Raw genomic sequence first — 16,504 nt, forward strand, 5'->3', positions numbered from 1 at the left:
CATCAGGATTAATGAAATGATGAAGGAGATAACTACTGGAAGCACGTAGAATCAAACAGGATAACAATAGTGAAACAAACCATTAATGATCTTTCAATTACTTTCCTTTTTGTTTTTAGTTGAAGTAAAGCTGAGGTAAAATTCATACAGTTAAATGTATAAATCTTAAGTGTACAATTTGATTAACTTTGACAAATGTCTGCACTCATGTAACCAACAACTCAGTTGAATTAGAACAATATATAGCACATTTTCTCACCCACCAAAACTTCCATCAGACATCTTTTCAATCTTCATCTCTCTCATATGCAACCATTATTCTGATTATAATAGCATCTGTCAAAATAGGCTAATTTTGCTTGTTCTTGAATTTCATGTAAATGGTATCATGTAGGTATATACTCTTTCATGTCTGAATTCTTCTCCTCAGGAAAATTTTTAAGATTCATTTTAATGCGTGTATTCATAGTTCTTTTTAAATGCTAAATACTATTCCATTATGTGATCTGTTGACAAATTCTCCTTTTGATGAACATACGAGTCGTTTTGAAGTTTTGACTATAATAAAAAAAGCTCATAATTTCTTGTACAAGTTTGTTGTTGTTGTTGTTGATTAATGTTTTTTTATTGCTCTTGGGTATATAGGTAGGAGTAAGATTTTGGAGTTACAGACAGGAGTTTGTTCAATTTTTAAGAGGCTGCCTAACATTTTTCTAAAATTATTGTGCCATTTTATACTCTCCTCTGTAATGTACAAGAGTTCTAGTTACTATTTTCATCAATATTTGAGATTATTAGTCTTCTTAATTTTAGCCATTTTGTTGAGTTAAAGCTGTATTCTATTGCGGTGTTAATTTGCATTCTTCTGGTGCCCTATTAATGACAATAAACTTTTCATGTTTTCATATGTTCATTGACTATTTGCATGTCTTCTTTTGTGAAGGTCTGTTCAAATCTTCTGTCCATTTTATAGGTGTGTTGTCAAAATATTTTTATACTATATATATATATATATGTATATATATATATATACATATATATATATATACAGCCTTTGTCAGATATATGTGTTATAATTTGTGGCCCTGCTTTCTGTTTTTTAAAGGTGACTTTTGTAAATCTAATACAAATTTTTCTTTTAAGGTTATGGCTTTCTACGTCCTGTCTAAAAAATTTTGCCTAGGAGTGCCTGGCTGGGTCAGTGGGTGGAGCATGTGACTCTTGATCTTGGGGTTGCAGATTCAAGCTTCACATTGGGCATAGAGATTACAAGAAAAAAAAAAATCTTTGCCTACTTCCCAGGTCTTGAAGGTATTCTACAATATGTAGCTATGTAGACTTGCCTGTCACTTTTAAGCCTGTGGTCAATCTTAAATTAATTTTGTGTACATGAGGTAGGAACAAAAGGTGTTTTTGCTTTTTTTTTTTAATCAACTGCTCTAGTGCTATTTGTTGAAAAGTTGAAAAGATTTTTCTTTCCTTCTTTCCCATTGATTTTTTTCTTCTTTTCAAGATTGTTTTGACTGTTCTATGCTGTTTTCATTTTCATATTAATTTTAGAATCAACATGTCAATGTCTATAAAAATGCTTGTTTGAAATTTGATTGCGTTGAATGTGTTGATCAATTTGAGTAGAGCTGACTTCTTACCAATATTGAATCTTCTAATCCATGAACATGGTATATTCCACTAATTATTTAGGTCTTCCAAATTTTCTCTCAGCAATGTTTTGGAGTTTCTGATACAATTTTTAATTTAAATTCTTAAAATTTCTGTTTCTAATTTTTTGCTGCTTGCTTGCATACAGATATACAATAGTTTTTCTTTAGTGATCTTGATCCTATGACTTTCATAAATTTGCTTATTATTTCCAGTAATTTTTTAAAAGATTCCTTAGAATTTTCTATGCAAATAATAATGTGATCTGTGAGTTATTTTTCCAAACTTTTTTTTTTTATTGTACTGGTTAGAAAATTTTGTAGAATTTTGAATAGAAATAGCAAGACACTGAATCGATTTTTTTTCAGCAGTTTAAGGATGCTTTACATTTGCTTTTAGTGAGAAGTCAGTCACAATTCATATAGTTTCCATATATTGATATATTATATTTTGATTTCTCTGTAAACTTAAAAATTTTTATTTCCATCTTTGGCTTTAAGTTCAAACTTATTCTTTAGGGTTCTTGCCTTTCTTTCATATATTATCTATTTAAGATTTGCTGAAATTTCTGGAATTATAAGTTGAAGTTTTTCATCAGATTTGGGATATTTAGGTCATTTCCCCCCAAATATATATGTAAAATAATGATCTACAATAGATAATATCTATTATATGTCTTCAAGTTACTAATGTTTTATATTATAAATACCTATCTATTGATAAGCCCATTCAGTAAATTTTACTCCAGATACTGTACTTTTCAGTTCTTAAACTTCCATTAGGTTCTTTTCTTTTCTTTTCTTTCTTTTCTTTTCTTTTCTTTTCTTTTCTTTTCTTTTCTTCACTTTCTTTTTCTTTTCTACATTTCTATGCTGAGGTTTTCAATCTGTTTACTCAGTAAGGTAATGTTTTCCTTAAGTCTTTGAATGTATTTATAATAGCTGTTTTAAAATCATTATGTGCTAACTTTACTGTCATGGTCATCTTAAGTTCTGTTTCTGTTGTCTAGCTTTTTTCTTGATTGTGGAATTCTTTTGCTTCCTTACATCTCTAGCAACCTTCATTATATTATTGTGATGATATGTTGTTCAGGCCTCTTATATTTTGTCAAATTGTATAGTTGTTTAGAGTGGGAGGGTAGGTTCATTAGCAGTTTTTCGATTATGGAGAGACGCAAACACTGTCTTCCTAATATATATTTTTAAACTCAAATTTTTAGGAATCAAGGATTAGGAATGCAAAATAACTTCTTGATATTGTTGTATTCAAATTAGAACTTAAACAAACTCTAAATTATGTGTTTTACCATTGCCTTTGAATATTTATAAGGTAGGCAAAGCAAATGAATGTAAATATTGGTTTAACTTATTCTCAGACTGGACCATTATAAGGTACCATGGCAAGTGGAAGAACACCCAATCTCATAGGAAAAGTATTCCGCCTTATTGGCTCATCATTTCCTTCATTTCCTGAATCAATGAAACTAAGTTGAGGTTCTGTACCCTTTTTATTAAACTGAACCAGTTAATAAATAAATAAATTGAACCAATTTAACACAAATGCACTTTTTGATTAAATTTTAAAATCAACTATTACTGAATGTATTATGTAATATCTATAGTGAGGTGCATTAATTAACTTAAAAATTATTTGGGTCTTCTAACACATGTATATAGGGGATTTGCCTCATATTTTGGCTTTTATATCCATTAATTTTGGTAGTTCTTTTGAAATGAAAATCTAATCTATCTCAAATAATCTCTTCGCCTCCCTCTTTATAGGCAAAATATTACTTTTATTAGAGTAGGCATCGCATGGCCTAGGTTATAATTACTGATATATTCATAAAAATTATTAATGGGCTTTTCATATCATGAAGTACACTCTACTTGTCTGTGATATATATAAAACCTTGTGTAAAGTTTCTATTATGGAGACCTGAGAAGGTCAATAGTGATAATTCTCTCATCTTCAGGTGATGATGTAAGAGGAGAATGTCATCAGCCTGAAATCACACCAAACAACTGGTATGAATTTACCTATATAAATATTCTATATTATATTAAAGAAAATACATAAAGAAAGTCAAAGCATTCCAGATAATGTATTGGGAGGAAGTTGAATATACTGTACTATTAAGTCTTTAAAGATTACATAGAGATGAGAATAAATGACAGACAACCTAATTTTTTGGAGCAACCACAGCCAAACACACTGAAGGCATCACTATATAATAATAATAATAATAATAATAATAATAATAATAATAATGGCTGACTATTGATCATTACTGAAGGAAATGATTTGACTTTTTTTTGGTCATCATTGTCTTAATGGGACACTCATAAATTTGTCGTTTCTTTATATACCCCTAAATTTTGCTAGGACTCCTTCTAGCATAATCTTATTTAAGGTGTCCATAAATATGAAATTCCTTAGTCAAATCAATAATCCTTTACTTTAGTAATTAAGGGCAAGATTATCTCCTCAATCAGGAATGATGCATTTTATCCAACTGCTCTGATATGTCAAAAAGAGTCATTACTAATGACACACTCCAAGGAGCTACTCCTTTCAGTAGCCACTCAAGTAGAAATATTCGGAGAACCACACATGTGCACCTAGAAGCCAATCTCCCACCGATACAAAGAAACTAGTTAATAAAGCCTAACTTTTGAGCTACTGAACCAAAATAATAGTTTCACAAAAGAGCCCTTCAAAACAAAACCTAAAGCTGCTTCTTCATTGCATTATAATGTATGAACATTGTTCATAGTAATGTTCAATTATTGTTCAACCAATAACATAGACTATTTTATTTAGCCTTCTCACACATCATTTTCTCAGTAGGTATGCCATTAATGCATTGTTCTCAAAGAAAATATAGTTGAAGAATGGAGGTAGTGTAGTTAAAACCAGAAGAACTAATGAGTATTCTTGAGAATTATTTTCAAGTAATTTCTGCCAATGGTTCTCTTTGGTCTAGACCCCCAATTAACCCATTCTATTTAGTGAGTCAGGTCAATTCACTGTCTAATTAAATAGAGATAATACATTCATCTTTAGAAACCTACATTATGCAAAACAATTATTTTTTAAAAAAATATATAAATAGTTTAATATATAATATTCAGTTTCTTTTAGATTTCACTGATAGGACAGGGCCAGTCCTACTTTCTGAAGGGGATGCGATATTGGAATAAGAGACATTGAGGAGTTTGGTAGATATAACGGTGGCACATAAAGAAATACGATTGTAAGGTGGACTTGAAAGATGATGTGATCACCACCAGAAACCAAACAGTGCAAATACTAGGAAGCCCACAGAGGGTTCTGGTCTCCAGTGACCTGTTGGATCCCTCACTATGTGCAAGCTGTTGAAACTATAAAATCTGTGGTATGCTGCTCTATGGAATAGACAGGGGCAAGCAGAAGCATCCTCATGTATATCCTTGATTTTGTGTGTCCTTTGCACTACCTTTCTGCTGGTCCGGTAGGCAGCATGACAAAGAGAGAGCAAACTCAAACTGATGTGAGTCAGAAGTTTTACTAATCTTCAAAACCAGATTTTGTCATCTGTATTGGCTCAAATTCCAGTGGAAGGTATGATAAGTATCACACAAAATATATGTTGATAACAAGAAGAAATGCAGTAGCACTAGAAATATAGAGAATGAGGTGAGGTCTTTGCACTATGAGAGAGAAAAAAAGTAGTGACATAAATAAAGGGAGTTGGAATGAGGTGGGAAGCAGAGGTGGTATTTGCTTTAAGAAGATTAAGAAGCAACAAGGGCCTTCTTAGGTGGAACCTAATTCCTACAGTTTTTAAGTCTCTTCTGTCCATCACGGAGCACTTAACTGCCACCAGTGGACTCAGTTCTTCACTGGTGTCCAAGGTCCGGCCTGACTTTAAGCAGTAGTGGGCATCGAAGACACTCTAGACTACATGCCCCACATAAGGTACCTAAATGGCATGTCACCTTTGCTTCTTGCCTCAGCCAAAATTTTATTTCAGTGTGATACATTGGACTTCCACTTGGTTCTTTTTTGCGTGAATCTATGTGCTGGTGATGAGATCAGACATATCCTGGGTCCTTCTCGTCACTAGAGCCCTGTGGTCCTCTTCCTGTCAGTTGTTTGTGTAAATTATAAAATATAACCTAATCTTAGATTTACACTTCTGGCTTCATGTGATATATGTCTCCTGATGGAAACTTGAAGTCCTACTCTTAGGGCACAAGAGGTTAAGTCTTTGGATCATAGAACCAGAGAGACCTGGAGTTAAATAAATCTTGGGTCTGTAAATTACTAGTGGTCTGACCTTAGACAAGACCTTGGACAAATAACATAAATTTTCTAAGTCTTAGTCTCCTTATTTTTAAAAACAGGGCAAGTGATGGGTGCCTTATCACACTGTTTAAGTTATATTGACTTTATAGAAAGCCTTTAGCATAATTCCGGTATATAGCTAGTGGTTCAACAAATCATAGTTGTTTTTCTCACTAATTTTTTGGATTTCTAAATGGTACCTACACTGTGTCTGTCTTCAAATGTTTGATCCATGACATGGTAAGTTTAATTTGTTTATTCATTCATTTATTCATTCATTCATTTGATCTACTATATTTCAGACACTGTTCTAGGCATTAGTTCTAAGTCTAGTTTCTCTCACTGGGCTCCATCCTGGTATAGGTAACATATTTATGTCCAACTATGCTCTAAGATAGGAGACATGGGAGAAGCAGTGTAGTTTGGTGGCTAAATAAGTTGGCTTTGGCCCACATTGCCTAGGTTTGAATGCCAGTTCCTTTACCGAGGAAACAAGACCAACTTTTCTATACTTCAATTTTTTTATTCAGTAAAATAGCGATAACAATATCACCTACCTCCTAGGATTGTCATAAAGCTTAAATTGACAATTTGCTTAGATTAGTACTTGGCACATAATAAATGCTCAATAAATGTTAGTTATAATTAAAATTTTAAGGTCTAAACTCAAGGACCTGAGGCATGATAGAAATGTAAATTTTCAACTCAGCAACTGATTCCAATATCCAAAAATAACTAAAGTTCTGACATTTCATAGAGGAGAGATGACTATATGGGAAATTATATTTTATTCCTGTATGAATTTAATGATTCCCTGGTCCCTCTTCTTTAGGAAGTGCTATTGGGAACCAAGTTTTGTGTTATGAACTTGAATGATTCTATGGCCCTCTGTGGCCTGTAGCCTTGACTTTAAGGAATTGTCTATGTATTCAACTTCAAATAGAAAGTTGGAACTGTTCATCAAAGAATTGGAATAAGGGTGACTTGAACCACAAGTACATCAGAACTCTGGGCTTCTCTAAGACAGAAATAACTGACAGATCAACAGTAGAAAGAGGAACAGGGTGACTTATTCAGAGTTAGATGGCCATGTAGGCTGCACAAAAAGGAAGAGTCAGAATACAGACTTGTCAAACAGCAGATTGCGCCTGCAAACAAAGGACATAGTTTAAGGGCATGGGGTTTTAGAAAGGAATGCTGGTCTCTCATTTGTCTTTTCAGCTGGATCTGCATACATGGGTAATATCACCACAATCAACGATGTCATCTTTGAATAGGGAGAAATAGAGACTCACACAAAGTTTGCACCAGGGAGATCCTACACACAGATGAACAATTCATTAGTCATTCAGAACGCAAAGCTGTCGCCAAATTTTGCTCTGTATGCTAAACACAATACAATGATTGAAAATAAAAAGAAAATAGAATCAAGGCAGTGAGGAAACCTTTTACGAGGCAATGGGAATGTCACATCAACATATTGTCAAGATTCAGATGAATATCTCCACAGTATTTTCTATCCTATGAGATTTGAAAGTTAGTCTGCGTATAGGTTTAACAACAGTGTTAACTATTCTCCATTCCAATATTACTCAAACTACAAAACACACCTCAAACTCTTTTTGCTTCTCTTCAATGCTTCATTCTTACCTGAAATTTTATCATGCTTTATTCCAAATTATGATAAATTGTATTTTCTTGAAAATTAAATCAACATGCCTCTGTTGTGCATGTATTTTCAAAGTTGTTATCATCAATAATCATATTTTCATAATAAAATACATAGTCCTTAAGTGGGGAGTCTCTTTTTTTTTTTGCACCCTCATACCCCTCCTCATCTCCTCCTACTTCTCTATTCATAGCTGACATTGACTACACATTTGTTGTTTCATTAATTTGTGTAAGAACAATACAGGATTTCAAGTATTTATCATCTAAGCAATGTGATATCCTATTTAACAGGTGTTGTAGGCAAAATAAAGGACCACCAAAATGCTTATCTTTTAATCCCAAAACCCTATGCGAATGTTATCTTCATAACAAAAAAGACTTTGCAGACGTGATCAAATTAAGGACCTTGAGATGATGAGATTATCCTGAATTATCTGGGTGGGGCCTACCTAATCACAGGGTTCCTTAAAATCAGAGATTTCCTTGTTGTTGTCAGAGGGAGACGGTGAGTATGGAGGAATATTCTGAGAGATACAGATACCCCTGAGTTTTGCTTGTTCTGAAAATGGAGGAAGGAGGCCATGAGTCTGGGAATGTAGGAGTTTCTTAGAAGCTGGAAAAAGCCAGAAAATGAATTCTTCCATAGAGTCTTTAGAAAGGAAAACAGACCTTTCAAAACCTTGATGTTAACCCACTGAGACCCTTGTCAGACTTCTAAGCAAGCTACAGATCTGTAAGATAATAAGTGATAAAGTGTGTGGTAATTTTTTGTAGCAGCAATAGAAAATGAATACAATGTGGGATGAGATAAAATTAAGATACATCCCTATGCTATTTACTGGTCATCACAAACTCTCCTTGTTGTTACTATTTCTAGATAAGAGGTCAGGGATTAGGTTTCTCTCAAGGAAACATATATGGTAGGTTTCTATCATGTTGTATCTATGACAATTTAGTGCTTACTTTTGTAGTTAGCATTCTTGTACTAAAATAAAAATAACTCCAGTGGAGACATACCACATGTACAATTCATTGACATTCATGCAGATATATCTCTAAATGAGTGATTTCCTGATATCGTCCCCTAATAATTCATAAGCTATGCATTTTAAGATTGGTTGTTGTTCTCATAATTTTTTGTAAAGTTCTCCCTTTTTTCACATACCAGTCCTTGGCACTGTAAAACCACTAATCAAGCTTTAACTTCTCAGGGTAAAGATCTCTCTTTTGGTTCCCCACACACTGCCCAGAAATATGGAATTTTGAAATCTGGTTGAAAGTAATATCAGCAAAATCATCTTTTTCATAAATGCAATTGATAGTCCCTTTGGCTCTCCTAGAATTCCTGAAGAATGAATTACCAGCTGGAAAGGCATTCAAGAATTATACTGAATGTGGAAGAAGGAGGGAGAAAGTACTAGGTGTAATTTTTAAAAAACAGAATCAAGGACAGGTTAAGTAACAGGTTTTACACAGAAGAAAGTTTGAATGTAGTAGTTAGCAAGGAAGCACTAAGGACCCCATCGTTTCAGGCTGTGAAGTTTGTAATTATTCTTGGCACCCAGCAGCAAAAAATTTGGTTTGACTTAGATCTGTGGTATTTTGGAATCATAGACACAGACCATGCTGGTCTCTGCTGGCTATTTCTAATGCCAATCCATAAGAAGAATACCCATTTACTCCTTCAATTTCTCTTGGCAACTGTTCTAAGATGAAGATAGCACCAATTAAACAGAGGACCAGAGAAATGGGTTGAAGCTTGTTGCTAAGAGAATGAAATTTCCATAATATGACCACAAAAGATCTCTAGAATTATTGAAAGCTGGTATAAATGACAAGAAACAAATAAGCCAGAAGTGTTCTCAACTTTCAAAAGGGATTTATTACCAAATAATTCTGACCAGGACAGACAACTACTTCAGATCTCCCAGGGTCCCTAGGGGTGAAGATGCTGCTAAAGGATATCCTTCACCATATCTTTCTCTGTTGTCAACCATGGAAGACAATGGGTAAGTGAGATTTTCCCAGAAAGTAAAATCAGGAGCTGCCAGACTGTTTGACTCAGAAAGTCACTCCACAGCCAGGACATGGAACGCATACTCTTCTTCCTCAGGAGAATATCACGTATTCTATGGAGCAGGAACTACCATATGCTCTCCATTGTTCATTTTTACAAATAGAAATGTTAGTTCTAGTTAGCCCTTCTTTTCATACTCTTGAACAGTAAGTGCTTTGGTTGTGGATAGTGGTCTGTTAATTAGAGAAGTTACATTATACCTGAAAAAAAAGTTGAGCACAAAGCTCAGATTCCTGGAACCAGCTATGATTGGTTGCTGTATGAAGCTCTGGAAAGGAATAAATGGTTTCAAACAGGTATGAAAACTTCAAAGGTAACAGAAGGGTGGCATGTGAGTGTTGTGTCAATGAGTTGGACTGGAGACATGTATTGACTGCCTGTTTGAGTTGATCTTTCTCTCCTTCTAAACAGAACTGTATTATACAGGGATCTATTATATGACTCATCATTAGCAGATCTCAGTCCTTGATCTGGTATTCAACCTTGCTTAATCCAATGCAATGTACTTGTCCTGGTTATATTAAGAAATAGATATGTGATATAATTGAAATAAATTAGGTGAAAGGAAACTGTTGCTCAGATTTCTGGCAAATGTACTCCTCTACTTCTCACCAGAGATAACAGAGGAAGGCATGGTTTGTGTTGCTACTGGTGGTCATCCTGCACAATGAGGGCAATTAGCATGAGGATGAAGCCAGCCCTGTGCATGGCAGAACAGCTTTTGAACGGGCCTGAGTCTGTGATTCCATCTTTGAATCCCTGTATTAACAAATCCTTTACTTCGGCTCATCTCAAGTCACACTTTCTAGTGACATGAGCCAGTAGATTTCCTCATTGCTTTGAGCTGATTTTCCGTCTATTGCAGCCAGATATAATCCAACTAACATAGTATGTGATAGTTATAGGATATTTAAGTTACTCTAATTTATAGTAGAGAATAATTAGAGAGTACAGACTTCTGAGCCAAATATACCTGAAATTCCACCCTGCTTTGCCCATTCCTCCAATTCTTGTCTTCTCTGAACTCCGGTCTTTATAGTGGTACCAATTAACCTACTTTATAAGATAGTTGTAGAGAGTAAATGAGATAACGCACATAAAATTCCTGTCATGAAGTAGATGTTTAATAATTATATCCATTGTTTTAGTGGCCAGAGGGGGGAGGGAATTGTTTAAGATCCCTTGGTGAGGGACGCCTGGGTGGCTCAGTCAGTTAAGCATCTGCCTTCAGCTCAGGTCATGATCCTGGAGTCCTGGGATTGAGTCCTGAATCCAGCTCCCTGCTCTATGGGGAGTCTGCTTCTCTCCCTCTCTCTCCTTCTGCCCCTCTCCACTGCTCATCCTCTCTCTCTCTCAAAATAAATAAATAAATAAATAAATAAATAAAATTAAAAAAAGAAGAAGAAGAAAATCCTTTAAAAAAAAAGATCCCTTGGTGAGAATTTCTGCATAGGAAGACGGCTCAAGAGGAAAAGGACACTCTAAAAAAGGGAATTCTGAGAAGACAATTGTAAGCGATTTTGATGAGAAAGGAAAGGAGCAGTTAGCTAAAGGAACTGATGTGACTGCCCAGGGATATGTTCCACAAACTCAGATATTCTCCCAAAAAATGCATATTGAAAGAGAGAAGAAAAGTCTTACAAACAAGAATGGCTATGTAAAAGAGAAGCACCACACTAACAGAACGGACTCAGAAGAGTGGAGGCACTGAAAGAAAATCAACTTAAAAAAAGACTCATAATTATGTTCAGTGCCACAATAAGAAGAAATCAATGCGACACACGTACAAACTCAATGATGTTGGAGATGGCAAAGAGGGAATAAGATTGCTAAAAAAACTGAACTGAGCAGCAAGCAATATAATATGCACAATATAGATGGGATGACCAAGAAACAAAATAATAGTCTACGCATGTTTAAGGTAAATGTTAGTTCTAGGAAATTTTAAATTATACTTTTAAACATTATAGGCCATGTTGACTTGATTGCTACCTTGTTATGAAAAATATAATAAAATAAAATATCAGATATATTAGATTCCTATCAACCTGAATTTGTGATAAATTTCAGAGAGAAGTCTTGGCAGTACAAAAGGATAACTGTTCTTTATCCTGAGATATGTATTAGCAACACACTAGTCTCCAAATAAGCATGGTACTCAGAGTTTAGTTCAGGGCACAGAAACCACTGTTAACAAACTTTGATCAACTTTAAATTCTAAAAACGTTTATTAGTGATTATGTTCATGGTTAATACTCACCCCTGACACACACACACACACACACACACACGCACACCAGAAATATGTCCTAAGTTATCCTTGTCCATCAGAAATAAAAATCCAGGGGTGGCTTTAGTTATCAAGGTTAAACTCAGGTGTGACCCAGTTAAATTTCCTAGAGAGGAGAAGGACTCTGACTCCATAGGCCTGGGAAGAACACTGCTTTCCCACCAAGGAGGTCTTTGGAAATAATTCACCTTCAGGTGAACTGCTTTTAGAAAGTACTTTTCAGTTACCTGCCCCCAGAGTGAAGTTCAAAAGAAAAGGGAGTAGAGTGTTCTCCATCAAGATCTCTCTTTTCTACCACTAGAGAGTAGCTTGATTCCGAACATTATCACCTTCAGGAATAGGAAACAGTCATTTCTTTACCCAGACAGGCTTTTAATTCTTGGAACAAGAGGCCTAGAAAGCTATTCTCACAGAAGGCTTTTCTTGCTTTTAAAAACACAATCAAATTGGTTCCAGTGGAGTGGAATATAAGGAAGTGCACCTTTTCTACTTCTACACAAGTAATTGGACTAGCCTAATTAGATTGCCCAAGTGTTCAGATACCATGGTGATGGGCACTTTATAAATACTGTATGTAGCTAAACTGGGAGCATCCCTCGTGACAATAATAGCCATACAGTTAGCTCTGATAGGTTAGCCAGATAAAAGCCAAATGCTTTTGCTATATTCCATAATATTTATTGATAGTTATTTATGTTGACACTTTCAGCCATTTGTGGTGTCTTTTTACCCTAGACCTGTGGGTATTGTGGTCAAAGATGACTTGTGCAGGCAAAGACATCATCTTGTATGCAAGGTAAGCATCATTGTGGATTCCAACACAATAACTAAGAAAACTGTTATAACTTATAAACAACTGCCATCCAGAAATCAAGCTGCACTTAATCAGTTCAGAATTAGAACATGCTTAAACCAGACCTGCAGCGAGTGAAAAACCACATATTGCAAGAAGTTAATGGTCTTTGGTCCAAGAAGAAAACCAAATGATATTCTCCAGTTGTTAAAATAAGTCCAGAAAATAGCCATACTGAATGCTGAGTGGCTTTGCTTTTCTTCTCAAACTTTTTCCTGCTTTACCTCAATGAGAATGACTACAGGGAAAGACAATGAAACTGCTGACTTACATGAGCAAGAAGAAACGGATTCATATTTTCAGTCTATGTACTTACTGCTTCCAAGCTGGATGGTAAGTTACGATTTCTTTTAAAGGTTTGGAAAGTATTCCATACCACTAGGCAGTGACATAACATGGTTGGGCAATGATATATAAAAGCTAAAGCCCTTGCTCCTAAAATCAAGTCTTTACTAAGCCGAAGAAAGGGAAATTAACACTTTACAATGCCAGGGCTCATGACAGAAAGTACACAGCTGATGTTTTCAATGCTTACAATAACCTTTACAATAACCCTATCATCTGGGCAACATGCCCATTTTAAAGATGAGAACATTGACATGCTGGGCGTTAGTTGCTTGCCACACGATGTCTCACAGTATGTGGCAAGGCCTGCATTTGAACCCACATTGGCCTGATTACAAGGCCCATCCTCTTCCCATAACATCATATTTTATTTTTTCCTTAAAATGCTGCCCTGGGGAATTATGTTGCTACCTTAACCATGAGTTGTTCAGAATTCTTATTCCAAATTTTGATTGTGCTTTTGTCCTTAGAGTTAATTAATGAATTAATGAGAGCATCATTGGATAATATCAAAATATAGATGGAGATAACATAGTAAGATGGGAAGAAACCAGATTTAGAATAAAAACACCTGAGTTCAAATTTTGAGGTTGACAGTTTTAACTTGTGACATTAGAAATGTCATTTAATTTCTCCAAGTTTTAATTTATTTATCCAAAAAACAAGTGTGCTTATAATACTCATTCCCAGAGTGGGAAACAGAGAGAGAGAGAGAGAGAGAGAGAAATTTTAAAATGCTTTTGGGAAGTAGGTGATATATTTTAGAATAATTTTGATTGTAAAGACATCACATCAAAATATTTTATACTTAACGAGTGTTTCACTTATTGGGAAATTGTTATAGGAATCCATTGTACCTACTTAGGCTGAATCAGTGCTATAAAGATAATGAAATCTGTATGCTTTTCTCACCTCTTTTTAAAGCAAGCTATGGGAACCTCATTGAAAATTATTTCAAGGAAAAAGAAAGTGCTGATTTATATAGGTAACAACTGGGTACCTGTCTTTTTGACATGTGTAAAGATTTCTCTTACTCCATTATTTTTACATTTACTTAATGGCACATATCTAACAAATTATCCAAATTACTGAGAATCTGTTCTGCTTCCATTTTCCTCTCATTTTCTACATCTAATTTCCTCTCATTCTCTCCTGTAAGTATTCAAACAAATTTTATAAGTTCTACTCCCCAAATATTCCTTAAATAACCAATGGCTCCTTAACTACATCCCCAACCCCAGTCTTCCTTTGTCTACTACCTTCCAAGCCCTAAATATAATGTCACACTGCAAATCTCAATACATATGCACTTGTATAAAATCTTCAGTGCATTTGGCATTCCCTAAGGATAAAAGCCAGATTAGATTCCATAGTACATCATAGAAAAACTTTCTAAACATGATAAGTAACTATTTTAATTCATTCATAACACGTTCGAAAGTAACTTGGGAGCACCTCTATGTGCCAGGTACTATGCTCTGTTCTAGTGCTATGGAAGGAAATAAAACAGATGTTAAATAACTACTTTCCCCAAACTATATACAGAAAATTAATATAAGTATTATAAGTGAGGGAAAGGATTAGGGTTAGGGGATGTTAATCCAGTCTGGGGGACAATTATTACTACCTGAGGATGTCTTATTTCTTACATCTTTTATTTCACATTTCTCAAAGTCTAATCAGTTTCCTAAATATCTGTATTCTCTTTGAAGCATTCTTCCTTTGTCCTTCAGAATGATCTTGAAAAAAATCATGGAAGACACTAATTACTAAAATCTGGAATGAGAGAGGTGACATCACTATAGATTCTACAGACACTTAAAGAACAATAAGAAAACACTGGAAAAATTTATTCCCATATACTTAATGAATTAGACAAGATAGAGAAATTCCTTAAAAGACATAATCTACCAGCACTCACTGAAGAAAAATAGATAATCTGAATAGTTCTGTATCTAGCAAAGGAGTTGGAGTTGAATTTTTAGTCAAAACTTTCTCACAAAATTGAAGATAAATAACATGTCTCAATCCATTCTATTAGGGCCAGCATTATCTTGATAGTGAAACACAAAACCATACAAATATATCGAAAGGGGAAAAAAGGAATGATATCCTTCATGAACATAGATGCAAACATTTAAACATAAGTTTAGGAAATAAAAGACAATAATATATGAAAAGATAATTGACCATGAACAAGTGAGATTTGGTCCAGGAATGAAGGTTTGTTTAGCTTTAGAAAAATCTATCAATGTAATTGATTATATTAACAAACTAAAAAAGAAAAACTATATGATCATCTCAATAGGTTCAGAAAAACTTTTGGTAAAATTCAACATCTGCACTAACAAAAACTTTCAGGAACTATAGATAGAAGAGAAGGAAAAACCTATAGCTGGGATCACACTTAATGGTGAAAGAGTAAATGATTTCTATCTAAAGAAAGCAAAGAGACAAAGATGTCCGCACTCATTATTTCTATTTAACATTATACTGGAGGTTTGAGTCAGTGCTATGAAGCTAGAAAAAGAAATAAAATGCATCCAGTAAGAAATAGAAAAGCAATACACTTTTAGTTCAAAGATGACATAATCATGTATGTAGAAAATTCAATGATGTGCCAAAAACCCATCATAACCAATAATTTAGTACTACAATGTTCCAGAATATACAAACAAAATACTGTATCAATTGTATTGCTATATAGAAGCAATGAACAATCAGAAATTGAAATAAGAAATACTATTTATAATAGCAATGAAAGTATTAAATACTCAAGGATAAATCTGACAAAAGACGTATAAAATACATATAATGAAAATTGTAAAACATTCCTGAGAGAAATTAAAGAAGATTCAATTAGATGATGAGATATAATTTGTTCATTTGTTAGAAGACTCCGATTTGTTAAAAAGTCACTTCTCAAATTGATTTATAGGTCGAATTCAAAGTCAATCAAAATCTCAGCAAGACTTTTTTTTTTTAAGATTTTTATTTATTTGAGAGAGAGAGACAGCGAGAGAGGGAACACAAGCAGGGGGAGTGGCAGAGGGAGAAGCAGGCCTCCCGCTGAGCAGGGAACCCGATGTGGGGCTCCATCCCATAACCCCAGGATCATGACCTGAGCCGAAGGCAGATGCTTAACGACTGAGCCACTCAGGCGCCCCCCCCCCTTTTTTTGAGACGGTGTCTGAATTGACAAGATGATTCTAAAAAATCATGAGGAAATGCAAAGCACCTATAACAGGAAACTATGATCTGCAGTACACTTCCAACCTAT

At 34.5% G+C, this 16,504-nt stretch overlaps 1 protein-coding gene across 1 annotated transcript in view; it reads right to left on the reverse strand.

The window, feature by feature from the left end:
* Positions 1–16,504, reverse strand: part of ARHGAP15 (Rho GTPase activating protein 15) — a 594,269-nt gene that overhangs the window by 85,148 nt on the left and 492,617 nt on the right.

This window comes from Ursus maritimus, unplaced genomic scaffold (assembly GCF_017311325.1).
Source record: "Ursus maritimus isolate PB19 unplaced genomic scaffold, ASM1731132v1 scaffold_1, whole genome shotgun sequence".
NCBI lineage: Eukaryota > Metazoa > Chordata > Mammalia > Carnivora > Ursidae > Ursus > Ursus maritimus.